This window comes from Ipomoea triloba, chromosome 15 (genome assembly GCF_003576645.1).
Source record: "Ipomoea triloba cultivar NCNSP0323 chromosome 15, ASM357664v1".
Taxonomy (NCBI): Eukaryota; Viridiplantae; Streptophyta; class Magnoliopsida; order Solanales; family Convolvulaceae; genus Ipomoea; species Ipomoea triloba.
The window spans coordinates 16,637,321-16,649,325 of NC_044930.1; positions in this window are offsets into that span (position 1 = coordinate 16,637,321).

A 12,005-nucleotide genomic window follows, 5' to 3' on the forward strand; every position below is an offset into this window, starting at 1 on the left:
ATAGAAGGGAAGTACAGGTTGAGGTCTACTCTTTGATGTAGACAGGGATTGTTATTAATGTTGTAAGTTTAGCCTGTGCACTTAGAGTGGAGTTTGTCAAAGAGGTGATAGAATTCACTCTAGGTGTGGCGGTAGCACCCGGTTTTCTGTTGATATGATGTAAGCTTCCGCAGCGTTTTATTACGGATTTTGTAATAAATGTAAGAGTTGAAAATTGGGGTGTTACATCCTCAAGCAGCGTCACCTCATCAAGTGGCGTTGCTCCTCAAGCAGCGTCAAGCGCTGCGTCGCCTCCTCGAGCAGCGCCGCCTCCTCAAGTGCGTCGTATCCTCCTCAAGTGCGTTTGCTTCCTCCTCAAGTGCTTTTGCTTCCTCCACTTGTGCATCCGCCTCCTGCACTTGTGCACTCGCACGCCTCCTGCACTTGTGCACTCGCATCCTCCACTGGTGCATCCGTCTCCTCATGTGCGTCTATCGCCTCCACTGGTGCATCCGTCTCCTGCACTTGTACATCTGCCTCCTTCACTTGTGCGTTCACCTCCATAAGCAAAAGGACTCAGTAATTGGTCATGGTCTGCCCTGATCAATTTTGTTAAAAAACAAAATAATAAAAAAAAATCTAAGCTCTAATCCCTTAGGGCCGGCACGAGATCCGATCTCGCTAGCTACCTAACGGGAGAGTGTTTTTCTGAGCCCAGCCAAGGGCTTGGATTCAAAAAACACCACACTCTAATTCCTTAAGGCCAGCACGAGATCTGATCTCGCTAGCTACCTGACGGGAGAGCTGACCTCGGAGGGTGTTTTCTGGGTAAAGCTTAAGGCTTTGCTACAAAAACACCACACTCTAGTCCCTTAAGGCCGGCACGAGATCCGATCTCGCTAGCTACCTGACGGGAGAGTTGACCTTTGACCGAACCTACGGATGGTCGAAGTGAACTCATGCAAGAGCCCTGAGCAAAAAAAAAACGTGTGACCTCGGCTGTCGAGGTCACGCACATGGTGACCTAGGCCTGGCCGAGGTCACGCACATGGTCACGCATAGTGACCTCGGCCTCGCTGAGGTCACGCGACCTCGGCCGCCGAGGTCACACCTCGGCACGGGGGCCTTGCCTCGTGCCGAGGATGTAACGAAAAAAAAATGCAAACAAAAAACAATTTTTACGCTGGTCATTACTCCCAAACCACCTCAACCACTCTCGTTGGCTAGGGAGTGGGGGGACTGGTGACAGAGTAATCAGGCTAGTAGCACCCGACCCGGAACCACTGGCAAGACCCAGAGGCAAGGCAACGGACGTTTAAACAACCGTTCAATACTTCACTACTCAGCATCAATGCTCAACAGCTCCTCAGCTCCTCAGCATGACCAACGGTTCAACTCCTCAGCATTGATGCCCAACGTTCAGCTCCTCAGTATTGATGACCAACGTTCAGCTCCTCAGCATTGATGCCCAACGTTCAGCTCCTCAGTATTGATGACCAACGTTCAGCTCCTCAGCATTGATGACCCATTACTGAGCTGAGGAAGATAAAAGGCTCACAAACACTTGTAGAGAGACGACACTTCTTAGTAGACAAAAACAACACTCAACTCATTTGTACACTGGGCACTACGCTCATTATTGTATTCAAATACTTGATAACACTCAATAATACTCAAATAATATCCGGTAACATATTATTACCGTCATTCTCGCTAGCTACCTCAGCCATTCTCGCCAGCTAGGGAGTTGGGGGCTGGTGACAAGGTAATTGGGTACCCGACCCAGAACCAATGGCATGACCTACTACCCAAGACACCTCACTCCTCAGCATCAATGCGCAACGGTCCAACTCCTCAGCATTGATGACCAACGTTCAGCTCCTCAGCATTGATGATCCTCAGCATTCAGCTCCTCAGGCATTGATGCCCAACGTTCAACTCCTCAGCATTGATATCCAACGTTCAACCAACGTTCAACTCCTCGTTAATGCTCCGTTACTGAGCTGAAAGGAATAAAAAGACTCACAACCACGTAGTGAGACACGACACTTCTTACTAGACAGAACAACTCTCAACTCATTTGTACACTGGGCACTACGCTCATTATTGTATTCAAATACTTGATAACACTCAATATATATATATATATATATATATATATAAGTGACGTTTTCCCACTCATTTTAGACAAAAAAAATAGTTTGAAATCAGTCAACGTAAGATTATTATACTTAACAAAATTACATGTATATATATATTTTTGTTTGAGCACTACTGACTCTGTTACACAATTAGCACAAAAAGTCAACAATAGCCTCCGCTAAGGCTCAAACTTACTCCCATAATCCATGTGGGAGTGTAAATCGGGACACCAGGTGCCACTAGACCACAAGGTCTTTAGCCTAATTCAACATTTAATTAACCTTAATTGCACAAAAAATAGTGTGTTAAATTTGTATACAAAACTCATAACTGATTATATATAAAAAAATTTTGTATATAGAATCATTACATATAATTTGCATACATAGCTCATAACTTTAATAAATTTGTATACATTAGTTTGCACGGAAAGTCATTACATATAATTCTACAATTTTAATAAGAGCCAATAAAGTTAGAGCTCTAACGGGAAGAAAAAAATGTTGGTAGTAATCATTTACTTAAACGAATGGTTCATATTATTTTGATTTTAGTAATTTTTTATGATTTTCCTTCTTTACCCTCAATTATATCATTCTCTTTCATTAAATAACTCCATATTCCGTTAGTATAAACTTTAGTAACAGAATATTCCGTTAACTTTTAACTTACCCATTAATTTCTATAAGATAGATCTTAGGTTCGAACCTCATCCCAATCAAAATTGACATAATTGTTAAACATATATTATGAATATGCTAGAGTATATTATTCCTTACCTTCAAATTTATTAAATAATTATATTCATTATATTATTCATTGTCTTATTTTTACACTATCTTGTAATTAAATACTTCGTGGAAACATTTATTTTAGTGAAAATTATAATAAACATTTCGTATATTATATTGCATTCATGTACTTTGAATTATCAATTTAAATAAACAAATTCAACATTCAATTACATATGCATGAACATTTCATATATAATCTTGTATTGATATACTTTGAAATACTTATTTAAAAATAAACATTGGCATTATCCTATTCGCGCATCGCGCGTGAAAAAACTAGTTGAATTATATGTGGCTCATCCAACCTTCAACCTTAAGCATTATATGTAAATATTGCATACAATGGTTCTTTTTAATTTTGGTATATAGAATCAAATTAATATTGCATACAATGGTTTTTTTTTAAATCTATATCTATATATATAATAATTGAATTGCTATTGAAGAAATTAGTCTTTGTCCATGGTCAATTGTAGGTGGCAGCATAAAAAATTAGCAATCCCAGTGAGTTTAAAATCTTAATTTGCAGTAAATCCCAGTGAGTTCAAAATCTTAATTTGCAAAAATCTAAAAAAGATTGTACTTCAACTAATAATGCAGTTTACAAAGAAGTTTTTAATAAAAGATTGTACTTCAACTAATAATGCAATTTACAAAAGAAGTTTTTAATAATTTGTATTTTCAATTTACTTTTACTTTATAACACTATACCAATCAAATGCTATTTCTTTTTAGTAATTACACATTCGAGTACTACTTGGGGCTTTTAGTCTTTTATCATGGATATCTACTGTAGCACAAAGAGTCAATAGATGCCTCCACTGAGGCTTGAACCCACTCCCTTCCACATGGGAGTGTACACCGGGTGCCGCTTGACCACAAGGCATTTGGCTCCGTATTATTATTGTTATTACTACTGTTTTGTTTTTGTGGTATTATTATTATTTAATAAAATAAAAAGAAAATTTTACTCCAATGGTCACGTCCAGGAAACGGAGGACACGTTCAAAGTCATGTGAGATTGTGACCTATTTCTACTTTATTTTAAAACTTTTTTATATAATTGAGAAAAATTTATAGTCATTATTTGAGGATGTATATTGATCATTGACTAAACTTTATTTATGTGTAATAGTTTCCAAATTACATAAGAGAGATAAATCGCACTATGAAAATTTTGTGCGACATTACTATTAGTCTAGTCCGATCAAGATTAGCCAGACTAGTCGTAAGCCCACAAGACCCTCCTCTCCTAGAGCCACTTGTAGATTAGAGGCACGCACAAGAGATCCACTCTGCACCTTCCATCCAATTATTATACCATAGACCATGGTTCATATTGCACTGTGAGCTTTGATAAAAAAAAATTATGTACCTTCAGTTAACAGATTCTGTACTTACAGTTAACGGTTTCTGTACATGTAAACAAATAATTTGATAATTGTTGAAACATAATATAATTTTGTACCTTCAGTTAACACATTATGTACTTACAGTTAATAGTTTATGTAAATGTAAACAAACACTTTTATAAAAAATGTGTCAACTATAGATAGTAGAATTCAAAAGTTATTTTGGACTAGAGTCTACAGTTCAAGATAGACCTTGGTCTATGGTATAATTTCCTCCTTCCATCATCCTAGACCTTTTATCATACTAGACATGTATGTGTTTTAGTGGAATTTAAACCCACACAATACTGCTTTCAATGGTGACATCAAGTCAAACAATAAACTACTGCACTAAATCAAGGGCTACAGTTTTCAAAAAATAAATAAATAATCATGATCAAGGGCTGCATTTTTTAAACTTTTGAAAGGAGAAGTTGTTGAGTCTTGAGTCTACCTGCCGCTGACCAGTGCGCAAGAATACATGACAATTAAAAGTTTAATAATATAAAGGTAGGTCCTAAGATACCTTAGTTAAATGGTATTTAACATGAATATAATTTAAGATTGGTAAGAAATTTTTAAATTATTATATTTTATAACAATTATATGTGAATGCTAAACTTTTGTTTCTTATAAAAATTATTATATATAACTAGTATTTACACCCGTGCGATGTATAGAATGGGTTTGTTATAATATATTAAGAATATTTGAATGGATATACAATTATTTAAATTATAACATCAAATATTATATAGTGCAAGTGAAGATATGAGTTGGGTCATTTATGTTTGTTGATGTTACCATTGCTTGAATTCGAGTAAATAATTGCTCAAATTAATAGCTAATGTGTAGATGTAGGCATGCGGTGTTGTAACTTTAGAGATTTTATATATCATTGTTAGGAATTTTTAGAAATTGGCCCAATGTGCTCGTTCTCTGGCAACTTAGTTATAGTAATGAATTGCTAGCCTAATTCATTTGTATAGATGATATATTTTTTGTCCAGATATATAGCAACTTTATCATTTTGAAAAAAAAACATAATATCATTGATTATATTTACACATTATTGAAAACCTCTTTGTAGATGATATTGGAAGTCGCAACACAATCTTGTCCATCCTCGTCTACCGCTAACACCTTCAGGCCATTAGGATGACTGACTCGGGAGAAAGCCACATACAATTGATCGTGACTAAAGACCAGTTTTTTTTTAGCAATAACCCAACGTGAGTTAGTGTTTGGCATTGGCTTTTGTTTATAGTCATGGCATATGCAAACATCAACGGGAATTATTTACGCTGGAACTTGAAGGGCAATCTCGTATCAGAAGGACTAAGAGGCATTCGAGGGATAAGAACTTTGGTCCCTTCATGTGTCCCATTAACTATTCTTGCTTCGACAATGTGATCTTGTGATAATGAGCCGCGTTCCGTTACAAAGACCAAGAGAGTGGTCTATGTTCCGCAATAACATAACAGGTGCATCGACCTTTAATGTCAATGAATGATTAGGAAGACCCGACAATCTCAAACTATTTAAGAATTCAGGAGTGTGCACTTCTGATAGATTTTCACTGCCTGATTTTGCCTTACACAAAGAGTCACATCTTAAATATGTTCGTCCTTCTACAGTATTCATGTCGCACATGTACTGATTAATTTGATCAACGACATCTAAAGTCGGCGAGAGGATCGCTCGGCCTTCTAGCTGCGACTCATCAAGCATGCCATATCTCGAGCTTGGGAATGTGCTCTCAACTATAGTTGTTATACGATCGTGTCCACACTTCAACAAAATCCTTGTTGGAATATCGATATCTGATGAACCATTGTTTACAACCCCTGTAATCCCATCTCTAATGTCTGCAATCCCATCTCCGACAACTTCTGGTCTTGTTGCTTTCAGAATAACAGGTAGAATCTGTCTAAAATCGCCGCCCAAAACTATTGTCTTTCCACCAAAAGTCTTTCCAGCACTGTTGGTCCCGGTGATAGCGATGTGAGTCTAGAAGGGGGGGTTGAATAGACTCACAAGGAATTTTTCTTAAACAGAACTTTTTAACAAAGAGCTAAACGCAGCGGAAAGAGTATATTAAAATTTTATCTTTACTTTGCACTTGGGATTTTCTTATGAAAGATGTTAGATTTGAGTTATGTATCTAATGCAATGCGTAAGGTAAATAAAGAGAGAGAGAGAGAGAGGGTTTTTATAGTGGTTCGGCTGTTAACTAAGCCTACTCCACTCTTCTTCACAACACGTGAAGGTTTGCACTATATTCCCCGTTATAGTACAATCTTCGTTACAACAAGCTCCTTTGATCACTAAGCCCGGCAGCCTTGTTGTTGTAGGTTTTTCAACTTCCTTCAAGTTTACTCCGCCTCTTTCTACTTCACTTGTAGAGATGGTTGAATAGATGTGATAATTCTCCAACTTGAAATTCTTGTGCCTTGCTTCCTTGATCAATTTCTTAATCTCACAAGAACTTCCAAACAAATCTGAATATCACTTAATAAGCTTATGAATATCACACAGAAAAATTTTCACTTGAATGACAATATTTCGCGTAATTCAACCCTTTTTAAAAAGAGATGGAACAAGGGTATTTAGACGTGGAATTTCAGATCCGTTGGAGGGAGATTGAAATTCAAAACCTATTGTCCAGTGTGTAATATCCAATGGGTAGTGTTTTCTCCTTTTTCAGAATGTCAGTACTTTCTAGCCGTTTGTCTACTTTTGTGCAAGGACAAATTGCCTTTTGTCCCTCAAAAAGGTGACAATCATTAAATGCTCCTTGGGATCGTTGCATAGGATCCAAAATGACATTCAGTTATACCCATTCTCAAGGCAATAGATAAGACAACTTATCAGAGAATGTCTTTGCCTTGGTCATAAAAGAGAATGATTGACCTTATCATTTCTCTTAAACTCCTCGAGTCAATCACATTCTTGATTGCTCGGTTATAAATGTTTGGTCCTTCCAAGTTTCGACCTTAGATCCTAGTCTTCGGTTCTTCCAGTCTTCATGTCCTCGCGTCTTCAGCTCTTCGGATGGAACACTCTTCTGTCGAAGTCTTCATGTCTTCGGTATGTAGGACTCGAATCCTTAGTAAAGATAAGATGGCTAAAGATTCGGTTACCTTACAAGACTAAGATAAAAGCATAAACTATCCTAAAACATTTACGAAAAATTAGGGGTCTCCTCGTATAGTTTGGTATCATCAAAATTAACAACTCGGAGTTCCTAACAATTTCCCCCTTTTTTGATGATGCCAACACCCTATATTCATTCCATTCGGCTTTCTTTATCCTTAAATGGATTTTCATTAAGTATACCCGAATAGTTGAAGTTTTACATTTTAAACGAGGAGTCAAACAAAACTAGATAACACACACACGCTGAACCAAAAGAGAGAAGCCTTTTATTTTTGAAAAGTTTCATACATCTTTGCAAAAGTTAAAACTGACAGAAATTAAAGACAGAAAGAAAGATCTTCTTATTCTGAGCTCTCGCCAGTCTTCTTCTTCTTCTCCTTTTCCCAAATTTCATACTCTTGGAGTTGCATCATATCATTGATTTCTTTCCTTGCTTTCACAGTGTCGAGACCTTGAATCTTGAAAGCATATTTTCGGTGTAGCCTCAGCATCAGATAGTTTTGGACTACTTCACCAAGATTTTCTCCCCTTATGACTCCCCAGTCCCACCATGCTATCAGTTCGGGAGCATTCATTCCATCAGAGAAACTTTGTTGCATGGCAGTCAGAATTTGAGCTATGCCATTCATTTTGGTTCGTCCTTCAGCTGCTTTGGTTATCTTATTGGCTTCTTCAAGTTCCTTCATTACTTTCTCGAACCTCTTTTGTTCTTCTTGCTGAATTCGGAAGATCTCTTCGTCTTTCTTCCTTTTCTCATAAACTTGTTCATTATGATCTCGCAAGAAATTGTGCCTATCCATGGGTTGCTTCTTGTTCCAGAAGGGTGGAATGTTGCACTCTTCCCATTTCTTTCCAGATCCCTCTTTGTACGGGACATATTCGATAGGCTCTCCATTAACTCTTCGAGTCATCAGCTTCGGTTCTTTGCTTTGTCTCTTTTGTCTTTTTGAACTCGGTTCAGGAGATGGAGTTTTCCTAAGGTTTAGGATGTCTCTTCTTTGTCGTGAGATATCATCAGCATCCCTCACAACAATTTCCTTTCCTTTGCAAGTATTCGGGGATGACGTTCCTTTCATCTCTTCCCCCTTGTTGGCATCATTAACTCCGATGAGTGTATCAACTTTGTTGCTCAGACGATTGATGCAAACTTGCAACTCCTTGAGTGTCCATTCGAATTCACAGACAAGAGATGCTGTTGCATTTTGACTTCCGGAAACAGTCTCAAGTTTCGAGCAGGATAAGTCAAGACGTTCCTTAATGAAGGCATGCTTCGTAACCAAATCACGCTGTATGTTCGTGAATTCAGTAACCGAATCCTTCAGGGAACCAAGAGACAGAAGATTTTCAGAGAAGGCATTATCAATCTTCGTTTCAAGAGCTGTGATCCGTTTATCTGTAGTGGATTTGGAGGATTTCTTTTTCTGCCTTCGAATATCTTTCTTGATTTTGGTGACAGACTCATTTAGAGACTTGAAGTGTGCATTGTGAGTCCTCGCCAATCCCTGTATAGCATTCATCAAAGTAGTAAAAGCAGAAGAGGTATCAAGGATTACCTCAGAAGAATCCGAGCTCTTGGATGCATCAGCAGATGGACCATGACTGTCCTTAGAAGGTGCTTCCATGTTTCCACCTTGAACTAAGACAACTTCTGTGCCTTCTGCATGATTTATGTCTTCGATTGGTGAGGCTAAGTTTTCGAGACTTGCACTTTTGGATGCTTCCAGGTTTCCATCCGAAGTGTAGTCTGGAAGGACTTCTACCTCAACATCGATTAAGTTAAGATCAGATACTACCATTTCTTCATCAATAATCTGCAGACCATCATGATTCTTACCTCGAGATGCTTCCATGTTTTCATCTCGGGCTGAACTAGGACTCAGCAGAATTTGTGCTTCCATGGATTCGGTGGGAACAGACTTCGGCTCGTCAGTATGGTGCTGATCAGGTTCATCATTTGCACGAGTTGTCTGAACTCCTGTATTAGAAGGATTTATAATTCGAGAAAAAGGAACATGACCTCCAGAAGGGTCATTGTTGTCATCATCATCATCATTGTTATCATCCTTATTATCTCGACATCCTTGATTCTGATTAGAATCCGAATCCTCAACATCATCTTCATTTTGTTGACGACTCGCTCCAACATCTGGTCGAAGATCCCTTATCTCCGTTTGTGCTCGAGAGATGTTGTGAATTTTGGCAATCTGCATGTCTTCTAACATAAGGCGTTCCCGAGGGGTTCGGTAGCCAACATTTAAATCTACAGATTTGCCATACCGAGTTGTTTTGCCTTGGAGTTTTTCAGCAAAAACTCTCTCAATTTCATCAGGCCATGTGGCGTCAAATATCGATCTTGTGCCCATCCAATCCAATGCCCATTCTTCTTCTTCGGCCATTTCGCTAATTGTGCTAGCTATAACTCGAAGACTTGACATTCGCCATTCTTGCCAATTGTACATACGAGCGAGTTCTCGTCTCAGTATCTCTTCGTGAGAATATTCGGCCATCAAAGCTTCGGCAGGAAGCATTTCAGCTTCAGATTCCTCAAGTGCTAACTGTTGAGCCAAAGCTGCATCGGTATTAATCTGGTGAGCAATCGAATCAGGATGTATAACAAGTTGTTGATTAGATTCAGTTGCTATAGATGGAATCTCTTCAATCCGAATAGTTGACACACGAGGCCATTTCAAACAGAGATGTCGATTGACATAGTCAAGAGCAATCATTAATCGGGCCAACGAAGGATTCATATGCTCTGTGATTTGTCGTCGAACAGTTGCAGACAATTGTCGATAGGACTGATCACAGGCATCAACATCATCTCCTTCTGATTCTTCTTCGATCATGGTTGAGTCAGAACCTGAACCATTTCTTTCTTGTGGGAAAGTGATCACCGACTGTTGTACTTCGGGTGAAGGAGCAATAGGACTTTCAGGTTCAGCAATCAAGGGCTCGAAAGATGGTATCTTTTCTGAACTAGGTAAAACAGGAACAGGTTCAGTTTGAGTGGATTTTGTCCTCATTAGCCTAGTAAGAGGCGTGTGATCTTCCTCATCACTATCTTCTCTGGAGAGATCAAGAGGAGGAGGAAGAACTCGGTGGCTATCTTCGAATGGAGCTTCCTTCGGTTCCTCTTCTGCTGGTAGAACAGCAGTTGACTGAATTTCATGTTCCACTTCAACTTCGACAGCTTGATCAGTTCTTTGCTTCTTTTTCAGCCTTTTAAGCTGTTTTGCTTTCCTCTTTTTAGTTGCTTCTCGTGGTACCTTTGCCTCCTCCTCATGTGAGGATTTGGCTCCTTTTTCTTCTGATTTATCACCTTCTGACTCTTCGGTAAGGTCTTTCTGTTGGGAGCTCTTAGAACGCTTAGATTTATGCTTCTTTGATTTCTTCTTTTGGGCAGCTTCCTGATTTCCTGCCTTGCGCTTTTTAGAGGTCTTTACTGGCTCATTCTCTGATGAGGGTTCGGTGCGTTTCGAGGATTCAGCATGTTTGGAGGCTTTCGGATCTGAGGGCTCGGGTTGTGTCTTTGGGTGGTGTGTAGAGCCTTCCGAACCATGGCCTTTAGCCATCTCAGATTCCCCCTGTCCAATTGAACTTTTGGACGATTTGGAGTTGGACTTCTTCTTTTCCTTTTTCAAGGCAGCTTCCAGTTCATCTGCCTTTCTCTTGAGGTAATTTGGTGGCTTTGAGGTCATATGGTAATGGGTTCGGTGTGATGTAGTGCCCATGCGCAACTTCACCTTCTTGTCTTTCAGAATAGCACTTATCATGAATCCAAATCCAAGAACCTTTGTAATCCATCTTGTCGTAGGATTAACACCTGTTTGAACATTGTCTACCAGAAAGTCAAAAATCACCCTTGACCAATCAACAGGGTAATTTTCCAGGAAGGCACACAACATACGCATCTTTTTGTCAGAAATGTCATCAGTTCCAGATTGTCTACTCTCAACAATCTTGTTCAGGATGTCTACAACAAACTCATAATCCATTTTCAACATCTTCTTCTTCAAAATAGATAGAAAGGATGAGGATTGTGAGTGACCTTTCATCTTCTTCCACATCTTTTTCCTGCTATATTTCACCTCAGAACAATCCGGATGAAAACTATCCCCATAAATGGGAAAGTTAAACACTCTCCTAATGTCTTCTTGAGACATCACAACCTCAGTGCCATTTACTACTGAGTGAACTTCATCAATGCCATTGACAGTTTGTATTTCAGCATTTATATAGAACTGCGTCACGTCAATGGGATACCATGATTTATGTTTGAAAGTAACAAAGTTGTAGAGATTACCGTCCTCAAGGCACTTAACGACGTGATTTCCAAAATCCTTGTCAAGCACCTTGTCAAGAAAACCTTCCACATCAAGCATCGAAACGGCCTTTACCATGCAACTGCTTGACTTCTGACCTTTGACAGAAGTGGAGAAGAATTTGAAAACTTCCACATCTTCGCATGGTCTGGTTATAACCTGTGGAGGTCTGAACGGTTCTTGAGTGGCTGGTGTCTTTTCTGGCAAGGATGAGGGTT